Source organism: Apium graveolens, chromosome 9 (genome assembly GCF_009905375.1).
Source record: "Apium graveolens cultivar Ventura chromosome 9, ASM990537v1, whole genome shotgun sequence".
Lineage (NCBI taxonomy): Eukaryota > Viridiplantae > Streptophyta > Magnoliopsida > Apiales > Apiaceae > Apium > Apium graveolens.
This window is the reverse complement of record NC_133655.1, coordinates 162448766-162469190: the sequence shown is the minus strand read 5'-3', so window position 1 is coordinate 162469190 and position 20425 is coordinate 162448766. Positions and strand designations below refer to the sequence as shown.

Sequence of the window (20425 nt, the reverse complement as noted above, 5' to 3'; positions counted from 1 at the left end):
TAGATGCATCTCCTAAAAAAACATACCTCAAATATTCAGGCAATGGTTTAAGCTCCAATGTAGGTGCTTCCTCAATAAATGGTTTGAGCTTTCCCTCAGCATTCTTGAGATCAGTATTACCAAGAGATTCAAATGGCATGTCTAGCTTTCGTTTCCAAAGAGAAGCATTTAGATATTGTAACTACTCATTGCCTTCCTCATCATCACTGTCAAATTCCCCCAATAAGGCTTTTTCTAAGGCATCAGACATTAACACATGATCAAGTTCTGAAATAACTGCAGAATTGACCAAATACATCTTGAAGCACTCCTCATCTTCCGTAGAGAATTTCATCGCATTGAACACATTGAATGTCACATCCTGATCTTGCACCCTCATAGTAAGTTCACCCTTTTGCACATCTATCAAGGTACGTCCTATAGCCAAGAAAGGTCTTCCCAAGATTATGGGAATCTTCTTATCTTCCTCGAAATCCAGAATGACAAAATCTGCAGGAAAGATGAGCTTGTCCACCTTTACTAGCACGTCCTCCACGATGCCTCGTGGGTATGTAATAGAATGATCAGCCAATTGTAGAGACATGTAGGTGGGCTTTGGATCAGGCAAATTCAGCTTTCTGAAGATAGACAACGACATCAGATTGATGCTTGCTCCCAACTTGCAAAGGCACTTGTCGAATGACAACTTGCCAATGGTGCTAGGAATGGTGAAGCTACCTGGATCCTTAAGCTTTGGAGGTAACTTTTGTTGTAGCACAGCACTGCACTCTTCCGTTAGAGCAATAGTATCAAGATCATCCAGTTTCACCTTCCTTAAAAGAATACCTTTCATGAATTTCATATAACTAAGCATTTGCTCCTGAGCCTCAGTGAAAGGTATGTTGATGTGAAGTTTCTTGAACACCTCCAGAAACTTACCAAATTGCTTGTCCAGCTTTTGTTTTTGCAATCTCTTAGGAAAAGGTGGTGGAGGATAGAGCTGTTTCTCCCCTGTATTACCCTCAGGCAGAGTGTGTTCAACAGTAGTCTTCCTTGATTCCTCATATTTCTCCTTTTTCTTTTCTTCTTCATCTGCAATTTTAGATTCTCCATCTTTTGCTTTTTCAGCATCAGCAACTTTTCCAGACCTTAAGGTGACAGCTTTGACTTGCTCCTTAACTTCATTCCTGCCTGGCACTTCAGTATCGCTGGGAAGTGTGCCGGGTTGATAATTGAGCAAAGCATTGGCTATTTGTCCAATTTGATTTTCCAAGGTCTTGATAGAAACAACCTGACTTTTGCACAACAACTTTAACTCTTCATAATCAGCACTAGAAGGTGGAGCAGCACCTCCTTATTGAGGATATGATTGCCTTTGAGCATATTGCTGAGATTGCTGGAATTCAGGTGGATTAAACTGTTTACTTGCAGCTTACTGATATGGTTGCTGAGCAGCATTCTGATTATTGCTCCAGCTGAAATTGGGATGATTTCGGTTATTAGGATGATAAGTAGCTGGCACAGGCTGCCGTGGTCGCTGATAATTGTTCACATACTGAACAAATTCATTAACAAGAGAAAACTGATCTGTAGCATGAGAGCCTATACAAAGCTCTCACACAATAGCTATTTGATTGACTCCATAGTTGGCTAAAGAATCGACCTTCATAGACAGCGCTTGGAGCTGTGCTGCAATAGCTGTAGCTGTATCAACTTCCAGAATACCTGCTACCTTACCAGGCATCATCCTTTGAGTTAGGTTTTGATACTCGTTTGCAACCATAGTTTCAATAAGATTGTAGGCTTCAGTATAACTTTTGGCCCACAAAGCGCCTCCAGAAGCTGCATCGAGCATGGGCCTAGATTGGACCCCTAAACCATTGTAGAACCCAGTGATCACCATCCAGTCAGGCATACCATGATGTGGATACTTTCTCAACATCTCCTTGTAGCGCTCCCAAGCTTCGCACATAGATTCTCCTTATTGCTGCGCAAACTGGGTAAGAGCACTCCTCATAGCTGCAGTCTTGGCCATTGGATAGAACGTCGCCAGAAACTTTTGCGCGAGATCTTCCCAAGTAGTGATGGACCCAGCTGGTAAAGAATGTAACCAGTCCTTAGCCTTGTCCCTTAGAGAGAATGGAAAAAGCCTCAGCTTGATAGCCTCATCAATAACACCATTATATTTGAAAGTACTACAGATCTCGACAAAATTCCTGATATACATGTTGGGATCTTCAGTCGCAGCACCTCCGAAAGAAACAGAATTCTGCACCATCTGAATAGTGCCCCACTTGATTTCGAAAGTATTGGCCTGAATAGGCGGATAAATGATGCTTGACTGAATGTCATCAATTTTAGGCCAAGAAAAGTCCATAAGAGCTGGATCTGCTGGAACTATACGATCACCCATTATTACAGGTTCTTTCTTCTCACTCTCTGTATCCGAATCTTCAAAAACTATCTTCTCCGAAAAGTCAAGAGCTGAATCTGTCTCCTCAGCTATATCTAGATTTCTCTTGCGGGTGCGAAAACGTGTTTGCATAAACGCTCGCTAGAGTACCTGAAACACAACCGAAAGCAGTAAGTAACAAGTCTTAATTAATGAATCCTAATTACCACTGATGGCAAGTACATAAACTAAACAAATTAACACTGAGTCCCCGACATCGACGCCAAAAACTTGTTAGGCATAAAGCATGCGCTAATTAAATCATGCAAATATATGCGTTCACAAGTAATATAGAATGATTTCTAGTTCGTTCCCACAGAGACTCTGATTAATTATATTTAATTAACACTTACTCACCAATGTATGATTACTCTTCAATGTCAAGACACTAACAATTAAGGTTGATTAACTAATATTAACTACGAGAATTAAACACTTAAATTATCAATATTAAACACACATGAAATCATAACTTCATTAATACTTCATTCAATAGTTATTGTTATTACCCTTAGCATGTAATGGTGATGACATTAATCGAACAACACGAAACTGATAAACGCCAACTTTCGTTGTACGAATACCATTCTACCAAGAATCCACAATTAAGATAGAAGTTGAATATGCATCAATTATATTGAGAACCTATATGTCTACAGAATTTGACAACATAACGATTTAAGCGCAAGTTATTCATTATGATTACACAGGGCAAATAAAACGGTTAGAGTTACCCACTAATCATGCATACAATACATGAACCTATGCTAGCATGGCAAGTTCTAAATCTCAAGATTCACTGTCGCTTCACAAGAAATTAACACGCTATCTTATATGTTCGCGACACGCATAAGACGAATAAGCACAACCTATGCTAGATATCATACAATCACCACATACTAAGGTATTAAACAATTAACTAAAGAAATCCATAGTAAATCCGCTATGACCCCATGATCACGATTAACCCATGATAGAACTCATCGTCACCATGGGTTCATATGAAAATATGATATTAACACAATGATGTAAACTAATAAAAGTACTTAATAAAAACAGAGTACATCACAAGAGTATTAAGGTTCAAAGAGTAAAGAAAACTAGCATCCACTGTTACAACGAATTAAAATAATCACAAGATAAACGTATGTTTCGTCTTCTTCATTGTTGCGTGCTAAAACGGTCTTCTTAATCTTCTCTCCTTGTTACTTGTTCTTCAAAACGTCTCCCAAGATTACTTATATAAGATTCCACAAGAAATAGCAGTCACAGAAGCCCACTAGAACTCGAATTAGAAATTCCAGAATCTGAAATTCCGACCCCAGGAGGCCGCCTCCAATCTCCACGCGGGCGCCTGCTAACCAGGCGGTCTCCTTCTCTTTCCAGGCGGTCGCCTGCATGCCTTCTGGAAAATTCTCAAGTTTGCTTCTGATTTTGCTAAATTCTTCGCACAACTCCCTGAGATTGGCTCCAAGTACATCCCTAGGCTTATTTCGATGAAATCCTCCTGTACAAACAAGTTATACCCTGAAATGCAAAAAATACTCGAAAACGCATTAAATACACAAAATACTCGAATTTAAGACACCAATCCAAGCCATTACAAGACGCTCTAAGTGGTATAAAATGCCACTTATCAGTAGGGCGCACCAGTATTATTTGTAAAGAAGAAAGACAGAAGCATGAGGTTGTGTATTGATTATCGGGAACTAAATAAGTTAACCATTATTAATAAGTATCTTTTACCCAGGATTGATGACTTGTTTGACCAGCTTAAAGGAGCATGCTGCTTCTCAAATATTGACTTAAGATCGGGTTATCACCAGCTGAAAATCAAACCTGAAGATATACCGAAGACTGCAATTAGAACCAGGTATGGACATTACGAGTTCTTAGTGGTGTCATTTGGATTGACTAATGCACCAACAGCTTTTATGGATTTAATGAACTGGGTGTATAAGGAGTGCTTGGATAAGTTGTTATTGTATTTATTAATGACATCCTTATCTATTCGAAGACTAAAGACGACCATGCCGAACACTTAAGAATTGCTCTACAAAGGCTGAGAGAAAAAGCAGTTGTACGCTAAGTTTTCAAAATGTAAATTTTGGTTGGATGAAGTTCAGTTTTTGGGTCGTATAGTGGGTAAGGATGGTATTAAAGTGGATCTCGTGAAGATTGAAGCTGTATCCAGATGGGAACAGCCGAAGACTCCGACAAAAGTTAGAAGTTTTCTTGGACTGACAGGCTACTACCGAAGATTTGTGAAGGACTTTGTCAAGATTGCACCTCCATTGACCAAGCTGACCAGGAAAAAAGAGAGGTTTGTTTGGACCGAGAAATGTGAAGAAAGTTTCCAGGAGTTGAAAAAGAGATTAGTGTCAGCACCTGTGTTAGCATTACCATATAAAACATGAAATTTTGTGGTCTACAGTGACGCTTCTCTGAAAGGTTTAGGCTGTGTATTAATGCAACATGATAAAGTTATTGCCTACGCGTCCCGGGAGTTAAAACCCCATGAGCAGAAGTATCCAGTGCATGACTTGGAGTTAGCAGCAATAGTGTTGGCATTAAAGCTGTGGAGGCATTACTTGTACGGAGAGAAGTGCAACATCTATACGGATCATAAAAGCTTAAAGTATATATTCACCTAGAAGGAATTGAACATGAGACAACGAAGATGGTTGTACCTGATTAAAGATTACGATTGTTCCATCAACTATCATCCGGGAAAAGCCAATGTGGTAGCAGATGCTCTAAGCAGGAAGGAAAGATTGAATGAGATTAAGGTTTCTGAAGAAACAGAAAGGGAATTGGAAAATCTGGAAGTTAAAGTTCGAGTGACAGAAGGTAATAAAGAGCAATTGTATGAAATCACTCTTCAGCCAGAATTCATGGGAATAATAAGGAAATATCAAGAGGAAGTTATGAATCAAGGATTGGATAATTTAACTGGAGAAGAAGTTTGTACTCAAAGAGATAGCAAGGGTATGTTCAGGTTTTCTTCAAGAATATGGATTCCTAATGTGACTGAATTGAAGAATGAGATTTTACAAGAAGCCTATAATTCTAGGTTCTCTGTTCACCAGGGAAGTACTAAGATGTATCAAGACTTGAAGAGGAACTTCTGGTGGCCAGGAATGAAGAAGGAAATTGCGAACTAGGTTAGTAAATGTCACGTGTGTCAGATGGTAAAGGCAGAACATCAAAGGCCAAGTGGATTGTTGCAGCCCCTGGAGATTCCACAGTGGAAATGGGAAGAGATTGCAATGGATTTCGTAGTAGGATTACCAAAGATAAAGTCGAATCATGATGCTATTTGGGTAATCATCATCATATTGACCAAGTCAGCACATTTCCTCCCTATCAACGAAAGATATTCCTTGGAAAGGTTAGTTAAAATATATCTGGATGAAATAGTAACCAAGCATGGAGTTCCTTTATCCATCATATCAGACCGAGACCCAAGATTCAACTCAAGATTTTGGACTAAGTTTCAAGAGTGTCTTGGAACTAAGTTAAATATGAGCACCGCTTATCATCCTCAGATAGATGGCCAAAGTGAGAGAACGATTCAGATAATAGAAGACATGTTAAGGGTTTGTGCTTTGGATTTCAAGGGAAACTGGGATGATCACCTACCTTTAATTGAGTTTTCTTATAATAACAGTTACCATGATAGAATCGGAATGCCACCCTATGAAGCCTTATATGGACGTAAGTGCAGGTCACCATTGTATTGGGATGAAGTAGGAGAAAAGAAAGTGTTAGGACCTGAGCTAGTGCAGCAGACTAAAGATGCAGTAACATTGATTCGGGAAAGGTTGAAAGCCGCCCAGGATAGACAACGGAAGAATGCAGATTGATATCGGAAAGATATGAATTTTGAGATAGGGTCATTGGTATTGTTGAAGGTATCACCTTAGAAAGGGTTAGTACGATATGGTCAGAAGGGCAAGCTTAGCCCAGGTATATAGGGCCATTTAAAGTTTTGAAGCAAATATGATAGGTCGCGTACGAGATAGCATTACCGCCACCATTGCAGCATATTCATAATGTGTTCCACGTATCCATGTTGAAGCCGTATATCCCTGATTCGAATCAAGTAATTGAGTATGAACCGATCGAGCTTCAGTCAGATTTGTCCTATGTGGAACGACCAATCTAGATTTTAGATTGTAAGGAGCATGTACCTAGAAATAAGTCTATCCCTATAGTTAAAGTACTTTGGAGAAACCCTAGGGTAGAAGAGTCTACCTGGGAGTTAGAGTCAGATATACTTTACAAATATCCTCACTTGTTTAATTAGTTAAGATTCTGAGGACATAATCTTTTTAAGGGGGGAACGATATAACGACTCGTATATTTTTGTATTATTTAAATGTGTAATTATTGTGTAACTAATTAAATAAGGTGTATATTGATTCTGACAGTTATGCTTTATTTATTATTATCTACGTGTGATTATGGTTCGCGTGGATTATTCGCACAAATATTGTTGAACCTTATTATTTTTTTTGATTCACTTATAAAAATGGTTTTATGGCAAATTTATTTTTATAAATATTTGGATTATTTCTAAAATTGTTTTTATCATTTCATAATTTTAATAATTATTTTTGGGATTTTATAAAATTTACAAATCAATATTTCAATAATTATTTCTCTTTAAATAATTTTCTGATTGCATTTAATTGAAAAATCAGTATTTAATTCCAAAATTTCTCAAAAATTACAAAACTCATATTTTATTAAGTTTTTAATATTCTGAGAATTTTAAAATTATTTTAGAGATTCTTAGGATTAAATTCACCGGCGCGTTGTTTCGTTTAATTGTTAAATGCGGGTCTAAGTTGCGTTTCAAAATTTATTTAAAAATTACAAAATTCATGTTTTATTAATTTCGGGATATTTATAAAATTTTAAAACTAGTTTGTTAAATTTTTGGATTATTATCACCCGCAAATTTATTCTTCTAAAATCAAGTGGCGGAATAAACCGAGCTGCAGGACGACCATATTTATCTATAATAACACGTGTCACATTCTCAGCAATCTGGTGGACACGTGTTGCAGCTGTAACAAAAAAAAAAGTTTACTACCCAAAACCCCACCCCCTATTCGTTCCTCGGCTCTGTTCAATCTCACAGTCTCACTCTCAATCTCTTATTTCTCTCTTTTCCCTCGTTTTCTTATAATCTCTCCTCCTCTCCCTTCTCTGCTTCTTCCTCCTTCGTTGTACTCTGGTCGCCGCCTGTTTCTCTAGCCATCTTTTCCGGTTGGTTTCGCTGCCTCTTGGTTTGTGCTATTATGTTGCGTATATATACGTATGTATATATGGTAACTGTGTGTGTGTTGGGTTTGGTTATGTCCCTGTTTCCCCTAATTTTGGCTGCCGTTCATTTGGTTTTCCGGCTGATTGTTGCCGTCTGTGGTTGTGGCGCGTGTTGGCGCGCGTGTTGTACAATTTGAAATTTTAATTATTTTCTAATTTTTGTACAGGAATTATTGATTAATATTTCGTGATATTAAATAATTCGCACGGAAGATGATTTTTATAATCGGTGAAATTTATTCGGACACCCGAATATTTCTGGGCACCAATAAATTTTTCCGCCGTCCGCGATGAATTTATACGAGCGGACGGTGGACGGTGATGATTTTTATCTCAGTCCTAAATATTTTAAATAAATAAAACAATTTGTGTAAATTATTTTCGGAACATAAACAAATACGTATGTGACGAGTGGTATTGGATTATAAATTGTGAACTGGATTTGTTGGGAACTTGATGTCGATTGATGTTTCGACGGGTAGGTCTATAAATAGAGGAGTCGCTGTCCGAATTTTCTGAAAATTATTTTTAAATATAAATCGAACCCTGATTGTTACGTGTATTATTATTACGTGTACAATATTATACGAATATGTACGAGTCGGGAATCGTTAACGTTGGGTAATTGTCTAGCGAAGATATGTCAAGCATAACTGGTCGGCTAACCTAGGATGTTTCAATTCTGTAGGTTCAAGTCGAAAGACTCAGTAGTTAAAGTCGGTCTAAGGTCAAGCCAGTGTTAGTTGTAAAGCTTCTCAAGGCAAGTACCCCTGAAAAAATCTTTTACAGTTCATTATATATGAATAGCTGTTGATTTAATTTACGTACTGGAATGAAATGTTTTAAGTTATGTATCCCCCGTATTTAAATATGTTTTATTAACTTACATTTTGGGGAAAAAATGACTTCTGAAAATGCCTATCTCTAGATTGTGGTTAAAATTGAAAAGGTTTTGGAAAGTGTGATGTGATATTATTGTTTAAAAGAGATAGATATAATTGATTTTGGAAACTGGATAAAACGGATCAGATATTGGATGGTTACGTAAGAGTTCCGTAACGGCCCAGCGGGTTTGCGTAAGTGGCTAAGTCGGTTGCGCGCCCTATTTAAACCGCTTAGTTCAGCGTGACAGAGACCTAGCTTGTCTCTGAGTTCCAGAACAAGTTTGTGGTGGGATAGACTAATCAGCTATCCCTAGGATTCGTCCAATTATATATCTGATTTTGGTTTAGTGGTTCCCGGAACGGAACAAATGATTTTGGGTTTCCTGTAATGGAACTGTGGATTTGTAAATGAAAATAGCATGCTAAAATTGGACTCTGGTATTCACACATCACACAACTGATGATACGTTTTTCTAAAGCATGCTAGTTGTTGATATCCAATTTATACCCATTTTACTTGTTTTTGTAAACGAGTTATGAATTTTGTTCCTATACTGTTTTTATATACACTACTTTACTTGTTATTCATGTAGTGGTACTGTTGAGAAATTGATTGCTCAACCTTGTAGCTTGTTTTGTATTTATATGTTGCACATTTCTAGAAGACCAGTCAGACCATGGTAGAAGAGAGTGTCAGCCCCCTCCGGTCCCTGCTCCTCTGAGGTAATTTGTATCAGACCATGAGGTCTGATGAGTTACGGTAATAAGTTAGAGTGTCGGGCTATGAAATAAATTAGTTATAGTGTTATAACCTAAATAATACTTGAACCTGTATCAAATCTTGGTTTGGGGTCATGTTTATATAATAATGTTTAGTTAGTAGTTTATATTCGTAGTTTGTTATATTTTAGTGATGTCAGCCCTTGACTCCGAGGTTGAGGCCATCAGAATCCACCTCCAGAATTCCTGCTACCTTTCCTTGAGGTAATCGCATGGAAGGATTCTGGTATTCATTAGCAGCCATCAGTTCAATCAGCTCATGCGCTTCATCATAGCTCTTAGCCTATAAGGCCTCACCTGATGTTGCATCAAGCATGGGTCTAGACTGTGCTACCAAGCCATTATAAAAGCAGTTAATAATCATCCAATCAAGCATCCCATGATGAGGACACTTTCTAAGCATCTCCTAATAACGATCCTAAGCTTCACATAAAGACTCTCATGATTGCTGCGCAAATTGAGTAAGAGCATTCCTGATTACAGCTGTCTTCGCCATAGGAAAGAATTTAGTAAGAAACTTTTGAGCAAGATCTTCCCATTTGGTGATAGAGCCTGGTGGTAGAGAATGCAACCAACACTTAGCTTTATCCCTCAGAGAGAATGGGAAAATCCTTAGCTTTATAGCATCTTCAAAAACATTATTGAATTTGAAAGTGTCACATATCTCGATGAAATCTCTAATATGCATGTTAGGATCTTCTGTTGGAGAACTCCCAAACTGAACTGAGTTCTGAACCATCTGAATCATGCTAGCTTTGATCTCACAATTGTTAGCCGTGATGGCTAGTCTGACAATGCTAGACTGAATATCATTGATCATCGGTTGAGAGTAATCCATCAAAGCTTTCGAATTTGCATCTGGTTCTCCCATTGCAATAAGAGCTTCTTCTTCAACTTTCTCAACTAAGACTTCTTCTTCTACCTTCTCCTCAACAAGAACTTCTTCCACTACTTCCTCCGCTTTATCCAGTATTCTCTTGTGAGATCGAAAACGCGTTATCATACACGCTCTCTAGAGTACCTGAAAAAAGCAACACGAAAATAAGTAAGTAAAATATCCGAGTCAGTGAACTTTAACGACCACTGATGTTAAGCACATAAACTAAAAATAAACCACGAGTCCCCGGTAGTGGCGCCAAAAACTTATTAGGATAAAAACATGCGCTAATCTACACACAAGTATACGCGTTCACAAGTAATATAGAATTCTTTCTAGTTCGTTCCCACAGAGACTTGTTAAGTTAAATTCAATTTATGCACTTACGCAACAGTGGTATGGTTATTATTCAATGCTAAGATGATAATAAGTTGATATTATTTATAACTACAATTAACTAAGATATTATGCTAAATAACATTGACTAAGAGAATAAGAAGATTGAATTACTTATACGAGACAAACATGGAATTCTAACTTCATTACTACTTCATTCATAGTCATTGTTCTTAACCTTAACATGCAATGGTGATAACAACTAATCAGATAAAATAAAACTAGTAAACGCCAACTTTCGTTGCACGAATACCCTACTACCAGACATCCACAAAAGAGATAGAAGCTGAATAGACACCAATTATATAGAGACCCTATATGTCTATAGAATTTGACAACATGACGGTTTAATGTGCAAGTTATGTATCATTATTACATAGGGCAAGTAAGATGGTTAGAATTACCTACGAATCATGCATAACAAATACATGAACCTATGCTAGCATGACAAGTTCTAAACCAATATATTCACTTCGCTTCAATAGAGATTAACACGCTATCTTATAAGTTTGCGACACTCATAAGACGAATAAGCACAACCAATACTGGGAAATCATAAAATCACCACACACTAAGATAGCGAAACAAATTAACTATTAAAATTCATAAGTAAATCCGCTAGAACCCCACGATAATGATTAACCCATAACCAAACTCATCATCACCGTGGGTTCCGATGAAAGCCTGGTATTATAAAATTAAGTCTTTATAAAACTGAATAATAGTCAAAGTACAATCACAAGAGTAATAGGTTCAATAAATATGAAAACAAGCATCCAAGATTTCAACTTAAATAAATAATCACAAGAATAAACTAGATCTTCTTCGCCTTCGTTGTATTTGTGCTCCTAGGTCTTCTCGGCCTCTTCTCCTTGGTCTCGGTTACGAAAATCGTCTTTAGATAGTCTTTATATAGCAGCCCAAATTGTCTAAGTGCCCATCAAATCGATCTTCTATTCAAATCAGGATTCCTGGGCGATGACTTCCTGCCAAACTAGCGCGGGCGCGCTGACCTTCTGGAGAAAAAATATTTTTTTATTTTCTTGGCTGGTTTTTGATGGCATTTAATGAGCAATCTTCCGAGGCACCTTCCTAACACCAATTTAGCACCAAAACAATGATAAATCTCCTCATTCCCCTATATATGCCTAAAATGTAAAACACTACAAAAATTTATCAAAACCATAAAAAAACTTGAGTACAAAATACCAATTCAAGCCTTTATGAAGTATTCTAAGTAGACAAAAATGCCACTTAACATGCCCGCGCGGGAAGGCAGGGCGGCCGTACCAAGAGTCAGGAGTCGCACGCGCCCGCGCGGGATTGGGGCGGCCGCGCCAGAAGTTTCTATCAGAATCCTGATTTGACTCGATTTCTGAGAAATAAAGAGCCCTGCTGATCCAGAAGCCTATATTTACTTATAATAGGTCATTTTTAACAATAAGGAGACCAGGAGATAGCAACAAGAAGTCCTAATAGAACAAAACAATGAAAGAGAAGAAGATCTAGTTTTTACTTATGATTCTTTGCTTAAGTTGTAATCTTGGATTCTCATTTTCTTTATTATTTGAACCTAATAATCTTGTTAACGTACTTTTGGTTATTATTCAGTTTATAAAGACTTATTTTATTTACCATGCTTCCATTGGAACCCACGGTGATAATGAGTTCGGTTATGAACTAATCGTTATCGTGGGGTTCTAACAGATTTACTTATGGATTTCTATAGTTAATTGTTTTGATACCTAAGTGTGTGGTGATTGTATGATATCCTAGTATCGGTTGTGCGTATTCGTCTTATGTACGTCACGAATATATCAGATAGCGTGTTAATATCTACTGAAGCGATAATGAATATAGAGGTTTAGAACTTGCCATGCTAGCATAGGTTCATGTATTTATTATTGTTGCTCAGTGAAGATACAATTGTTTAAGGGGGGTTGGATACAATTGTATAAATGTTTCGAACAAGTAATAAAATATAACAACTTTGTATATATCTGATAAAAACTGTTACAAAAATCTCTCAAGAAATACTGATGTTCTTGAGAGCTGCTAGGTCGAATGATACTCGAGATCGATATACTACGTGATGACCAAAACTGTGTTTATATACTACACAGCTACAACAAATCAATCTAAGATATGCATTATCAAAAGCTAACTGAAACTGATACATATCTTCAACTGAATAGATAAAGTCCTATAACTCAGACGTAAAAGATATATACTCCACAATACAAGGAACAGAACAAATCTTCTAAGCTGACTGTCTTCAAATACTGATAAAATCCAAATGCTGATGATGTGTCAAATCCTGACGACACATCAAATACTGATGACACCAAACAGCCAGATCTGAGCTCCTTCTGATCATTGAGAATTCAATATGTAACAATCTCCCCCAATTTATGCTTAATGTAGTGAAGCACAAATTCCATTCTCAATGATGCCAAAACCAATCTACAAAATGTACAAGGAGTAAAGCTCACTTCAGTATCTTCAGATAACTGACAGTTGTTTCCAGAAAGTTTTTCAATCTTTCTTCCTCCTTGTCTCGTAGGACTTTAACAAGCTTTTTCTTCAACTCTCTCTTCTCTTCAGTGTCTTCTCCAAGCTGATAGATGGCTGATCTCAACTTAGAAATTGAGCTTTTGCTTATCTCAAGATCACCAATCAACATGTAGCTTAAACTGACATCTTCATGATCAAGACTGAAGGATAACTGAGGACTATTTAGAAAAACTTGTAGCACTGCAGCTCCCTTTTTCATCTTTATTTCTTGAACAGTATAAGTTCTGTACTCAGGAACATAATATCCATTATATTTATCATCTTTTGTCATGACTCTTCTTCTGATGACTTCAAGTATCATAGAAGACCAATTTCTGGTGACACTGTTCTCAACTCTAAGAAGATAGTGAATGTATTTCAATTCTGACATAATCTTCATTAAGAGTTGCTGCAAAGTAAAGCTCTTTACTTTACCATCCCTGAAAAAGTACAGAATCTCTTCTCTGACATCATTATCATTTATCTTTCTATAGACGATCTTCACAGCTTCAACTTTCTCAAGATGTGAAGGAGAAACTCTTTCACCAAGATTCTCTATCAGTGTATTTGTATCCTGTAGATCAGATCTTAGAATCTCCATATCAGAATGACCAGTACCTCCTCTAGTCGAGATTTGACAAGTTTCAGTTTTTCATTATATTCCACCCAAGAAGGTTTCTTGATGGACTTATCAACATCTTCCTGTTCTAAAATAGAATCTCTTAACCCTGTTAACACAAATTCAACATGCATGAACCCTTTAGGATAATCGAATGTATAAATGTCTTTCCATCTTCTATCCTTCTTGCTGAGAGGAGCATAACTTGTAGACAGATGATGAATCTTCCCTTTTGCTTTATGCCATAGCTCCCTCTTTGATTTTAAAACTCTCTACAAATATTCTTTGCATGCTTGATCAGCTTTCCTTCTATCAATCTTTTCTTTTTCATTAACCTCTGAAATATGAGAAATGACTGTTGTAGTAAGGGCTGAATCATTTAATGCTTCGATCACTTTTTCATCAGAGTCAAAATCAGCTATCAGGTTCATATCATCAGGTTCTGCTTTTACCTCAGGATTTGTGTCTGCATCAGAAGTTACATTCTGATTTGCTGTATCAGCTTGATCAATGTTAGTGGCTGATCTTTTCTTCCATGGTATAATCAACTATTCTAGCTTTAGAACTTCTTCATCTTCATCATGTCCTTGTACAGGAACATAACCTTCTCTGGATAGAAAATTCAGAAAAGTAGAGTTAAATGCAGTCACTTGACTTGATTTAGAAGTTCTTCCTCTTTTTATCCTCTTCCTCTAGCTCTTGTAGATCTTCCACCTCTTTTTCCTCTTCCTTTAGAAGTGTTAGCTTCAGCTTCAATTTGAGCCATTAGATCCTTTTGTTGCATAACTACTTCTTCAGGTGTTAAATCTAGAAATTCTTCAGTTATATACCCAAGAGCACTCCTAGCATTCTTTTGCTCAAACCTCTTGTCTTTGTAGTACAAGACAATCTTTTCACCTGTTTCCTTATGCCTGTAACGAAAGAATAATCCATTAGCATCTGCTAAATTAGAGATTGTAACATCATCATCCTCAAGAGCACCAGCAGTAGTCTTGTGCTTGGCTTTATGAGCACCAGTAGACTTCCTTTGTCCTGAAGAACCAGACTATTTATAATCATATAAACATGAGAATATATGAGGAAGTTCGCAATACCTGAAGGTGAGTCCTCAAGTGGAAGTGAGGATAGTGGAGGAACAAACAGCACATCAGGATGCTTTTCCAAACTAGCAATCAGCAAGGGATCATCAATAGTAGCTAGTTCAGTTGAGGGATGAATCTGAGTAGAAGCTGTTGTAACATCAGGATTTGATCTGTCAGGAGAAGGTGAGAGACTAGCATTAGTACTTTGAACTGATGGTTCTTGTGGAGTCTGAGAAATATGAGCTGCTTCAGCAATGCTTGGTGAAAGTTCTTGTGTGCTCTTCTCAAAAATAGGATCATTTATGATTACATCCACCTTTGACATTATTTCCTGATGAGTTTTCTTTTCCTATAGTAGTTGAACTGAGTCAGCAAGAAGATCACTCTGAGCAATATTAACAATGATTTGTGTAGCCTCGGTGTCTGCATCTTCCCTTTGAGAAGATGGTTCTTGTGTGACTGGATGTGTTGCAGTTGCTAAATCCCTTTGAGACTTAGATTCTTGTAAACTGAAATCCTTGGTAAGAGGCTGAGTCTTCTTCTTCTTTCTGATATATCCAACTACTTCTTCACTCTTTTTTTTACTGACTCTTTGCAGTTTTCTTGTGTTCAGTAGTTGCTTCAATTACTGGAAGCTTGTTGAGCAGAGCACTAGCATCAGTAGTTGGCTCCTTGGTTCCAGTAGTGTCACCAGAGTCAGCAGGATGTTGATCAATGGATTTCTTAATTTTTGACAAAGACCCTGTTTGCATCTGATCATCTGAGTCAGAATCATCTTGATGATCAGTCTTCTTTTCCTGACTGGAAAGCAGTCTTCTTTCTTTTCACTCTCACTCAGTGAGGCTTGTTTAGCTTTCTGTCCAGATGTGACAGATTTCTTAAATAACCTTTTCTTTGTTACAACTGATGTCTTTTGAGAGACAACAGAGGAGGCTAATTTAGAAGCTAGGTGTGTTTGCTGTTTGGAAGAAGAAGTGCTTGGGTTAGAAACAAAATGGGTGGTTTCTTGATTCTCAGCATCAGGAACTGTGACAGAGGTGCCAGCATCAGGATTTGCAGGCATTTGTGTAGGAGTAGGTCTATTTCTTAACAAAAATTGCCTGACCTCTCTAGGAAGAAAGGGAGGTCCTGAAAATTTATTCTTTTCATCCCTTTTAATATTATCAGTGATAGCTTTTTCAGAAATTTGAAAAACAGGGAGTAATTCATTATCATCAAAAATAACATTAGGGCATAGAAAATTGAAAATCAGTTGTAGAAATCTAGTATACCCTATTACTCCTTAAGCATCTGCTCTCCTAGAAATTATGAATTGTAGTATAGTGTTACCATAATCAAAATTACCAGAGTAAAGAAGAGAGTACCCAATTTTCAGAGAAGTGGATGGAAGAGCATCAAAATTTGTTATCTTATTCAAGAAACACCTACTGATGCAATCAAAGAAAAAGTTCCATTCTCTTTTCAGTTTAGTCCTTTCCAGTTTTCCAATGGTTGTGATCTCTCCTTGATAGCCTAAAGTCCTTAGCATATCAAACAGCTGCTTTGTGGTATGAGTATCAAGAGCACCATCAAGGGCAGACAATCTCAAGGCTTGAAGCGGAATATCAGCATCAACTTCATATCTTTGGCCCTCATATTCAAAAGAAAAACCAGTGTTTGTTGAATTTACCAAAATTGTATTTCATACCTGCATGACAGCCCTGTATGACACCTTGACAGGATTTATAAGAGCATACCCAATTAGACATTGAAGTGGAAAATCCTGAATATCATGGAAAGATGATGGTAGCTGCTGATGTGTAAGAAGAGCTAAGTAATTGTTAGTACCAAATGTGTTTCCATGAATGATTGTGGTTTGGCTGAAAAGTGGTGAAACTTCAGACGGTGCCATGATGTGTATAGTTTGTGAGAGAGAGTATAAGGGAAATGTTCACAATGAAACTATGTGTATGATGAATTATGTCATAGGATTTTGTCTGGTTTTATACCTTTACCACTCTGGAGTATGTATAACATATTCATATGAAGAAGGTAATTTAGTGAATTTGACTTTGGATAGGTAACAATTACTGAGTAATAGAATTTGACGGTGAAGTAAATTACGGAAGTAAAGACAAAATACATACAGATATGTTAAGACACAACTATAGAAATTTGTTTATCAGATAATCCACCATTAACCATTAATTAAGTGAAAAACTTAATTACAGCAAGAAAACTATTCAGAAATTAATTAAGACTAATAATCTGAATTAGAACGTGCTGACCTATCATCAGTATTTGAGACCTCGTTTCTGTCAGGATTTGATAAACTTAGGATATGTCCATTCAAATTCAACAGTTGTTTGTCAAAGCATCATAAATTATTAGCAAACCACAATTTTAATCAAAATAATCATCAAGATATACATTTTAAGTGGATGATGTAAAGATTAACATGCTTCAATAAGAACATTCACATGCATACATGGCAAAATAAGCATAGACTAAATCTTGCAATCAAAAGAAATTTCATTAGTATATCAGAAGAGTACATTTCATGAAATTTGTCGATTACATGCAAAAAGATTACAAGATAGTCCTAGTCTAAGAAGATGAACATCAACACTCTTAGTTAAAGAACTAAGGTTGTTGATGTTGATTAGTTCCTCCTACTATTGACAAATAGCACAACAAGACGGATGATCCGTTCTTGCTGAAGAAGAGCCTCTCGTCGTGCTTCTTCCAAGCGATCAAGATGGAGATGATAATCCATCTCAAAGAACAGGAGATCTATATAAATCTCCTGTGGATCCAAGTTCCACACCTCATTGGAAATGGCAGTGATGTGCCATTCCTGCTGCCAGTCATCACAACTGAACTCGACGTTGAAGTTCTCAAAGTTCATGAACATGTTGAAAAGAACCATTTTTGTGATAGGAGAAAAAAGTGAGAAATGAGTGAGAGAAGATCGTTTTGTGTGAAAATAGGAGATGATATGACTGAACTGAAATTACGGTTAAATAGTCAAAAGAATATCAAAGGACTAGAGGACTAATCAATTATTAAGTGAAGAGTTAACTTAATGTTTTAACCAAAATATGTCTTGTTGAGGCGCGTCTCCCTAGACTGATTTGTAATGATGACAATGATATATTTATTCATACATGCACATTTAGAAAATAAATTCACTTAATTCATTATGCATAAAATAAATACATCACATATTCCTGGCTTAATATCTAGAAACAACATTTAGGACATATCAGGATTTGATCAATATATATCAGGATTTACTCAAATATAAATTGAAAGGAATTTATTTGTCCCAACTAACCATACCAAGTTCATTTACAAGCTTTGTAAATGTTGCTTCAGGTAATTGCTTTGTGAAGATATCAGCCAGCTGCTGATCAGTATAAACAAAATGAAGCTCTATGGTTCCTTCCATGACATGCTCTCTTATGAAGTGATACCTGATACTTATATGTTTAGTAAGAGAGTGTTGCACCAGATTTCCTGTCATAGCAATAGCACTTTGACTATCACAATAAATAGGAATTTTTGAAAATGATAATCCATAGTCCATGAGTTGATTTCTCATCCATAACAACTGAGCACAACAACTCCCAGCTGCAATATATTCAGCCTCAGAAGTTGAAGTAGAAATAGATTTCTGCTTCTTTTGAACCATGAGACTTATCTGCCTCCCAAAAACTGACAGCTTCCTGATGTACTCTTCCTGTCTATTTTGCATCCAGCAAAATCAGCATATGAATAACTACATAATGCAAAATCAGCTTCCCTTTCATACCAAATTCCAAGTTAAATAGTACCCTTGAGGTATCTGAAAATTCTCTTTACTGCAATTAGATGTGATTCCTTGGGATTTTCCTGAAATCTTGCACACAAATAGGTGGCAAACATAATGTCTGGCCTACTAGAAGTTAGGTATAAAAGAGAACCAATCATACCTCTATAGCTTGTGACATCAACTGATGTACCTTCATGAAGATCAAGTTTTGTAGCAGTTGCCATAGGATTACTTGCAGTTGCACTTTCTTGCATATTAAACCTCTTTAGTAGATTCCTTGTGTACTTGGACTGATTAATATAGATGCCATTATCAGTCTGCTTAAATCGCAAGCCTAGGAAATAGCTCATCTCTCCCATCATACTCATTTGATATCTTGATTGCATCAACTTTGAAAACTTATCACACAATGTTTGATTAGTTGATCCAAAAATGATATCATCCACATAAATTTGGACTAAAAGCAAATCTTTACCTTTATTCAGATAAAATAAAGTTTTATCTATTGTACCTCTTTTGAATCCACTTTTAAATAGAAACTGAGCAAGGGTTTCATACCATGCTCTAGGTGCTTGCTTCATTCCATAGAGTGCTTTACCAAGTCTGTAAACTGAGTCAGGATGTTTAGGATCCACAAATCCTGGTGGTTGTTCAACATAGACTTCTTTTTCAAGTTCACTATTGAGAAATGCACTCTTCACATCCATCTGAAAGACTTTAAACTTCTTGTGAGCGCATATGCCAAGAAGATTCTGATTGCTTCCGGCCTAGCAATAGGAGCAAATGTCTTATCATAGTCAATACCTTCCTGTTGGGAATAACCTTTAGCCACCAATCTTGCCTTGTTTCTGATGATTGTTCCATCAGAATCAGTCTTATTTCTACAGACCCATTTTGTGCCTACAATTGACCTATTTTTAGATCTAGGCACCAGCTTCCATACTTCATTTCTTTCAAACTCATTTAATTCTTCTTGCATAGCCATGACCCAATCTGCATCCTTGAGTGCATCTTCTACTTTCTTTGGCTCTTCTTTTGAAAGTAGATTATGATATAAATATTCATTTTGAGTTGTACTTCTTGTCTTTACACCATCATCAGGATTTCCAATGATCAAATCAGGAGTGTGATCTTTGGTCCATTTTCTGGCACTAAGAAGTGTCCTTTTGGAGCTAGATACTCCCCCTGAATTGTATGCCTCATTAAATGCATTTGAGGCTCCCCCTGAATCTGTTGTGTTATCTCCTGATGAGATATTAGGACTGGAGTCATGTTCATCTAATATTGAATCAGCATTGGATTCTGAGAAGAACCTTGAGATAATTCTCCAGTGTTAGTACCATCAGCTGACCCTTGCTGTTGCTCCCCCTCAACATGTGCAGGTTCATTAGTACAATGATTATCTTCAGAAACTGAAGGAGTGTCAGGATTTGGATCATCAGGATTTGACAGTTCATTAGAGTTTGATCCAGATTCCAACAATACACTTTCATTTGCAAAGATTAGACTTTCATGAGTGTCTTCTTCAAAACCACGAATCTTCTTATCATCAAAAGATACATTTATGGAGACAACTATAGTGTTTGTTCTCAGATTGAAAACTATGTATGCTCTTAATGGTGAGTACCCAACAAAGATTCCTTCATCATCTTTTAATTCAAACTTTCCTAGCTGAT

The 20425-nt window shown here is 36.8% G+C and overlaps 2 non-coding genes across 2 annotated transcripts; both read left to right on the top strand.

The window, feature by feature from the left end:
* Positions 1–1892: 1892 nt before the first annotated feature.
* Positions 1893–1999, top strand: LOC141688224 (small nucleolar RNA R71). Its single transcript, XR_012561682.1, has one exon. It is a non-coding gene; the product is annotated as a small nucleolar RNA R71 (small nucleolar RNA).
* Positions 2000–9803: 7804 nt separating this feature from the next.
* Positions 9804–9910, top strand: LOC141687629 (small nucleolar RNA R71). The gene has a single exon (XR_012561119.1). It is a non-coding gene; the product is annotated as a small nucleolar RNA R71 (small nucleolar RNA).
* Positions 9911–20425: the final 10515 nt, after the last annotated feature.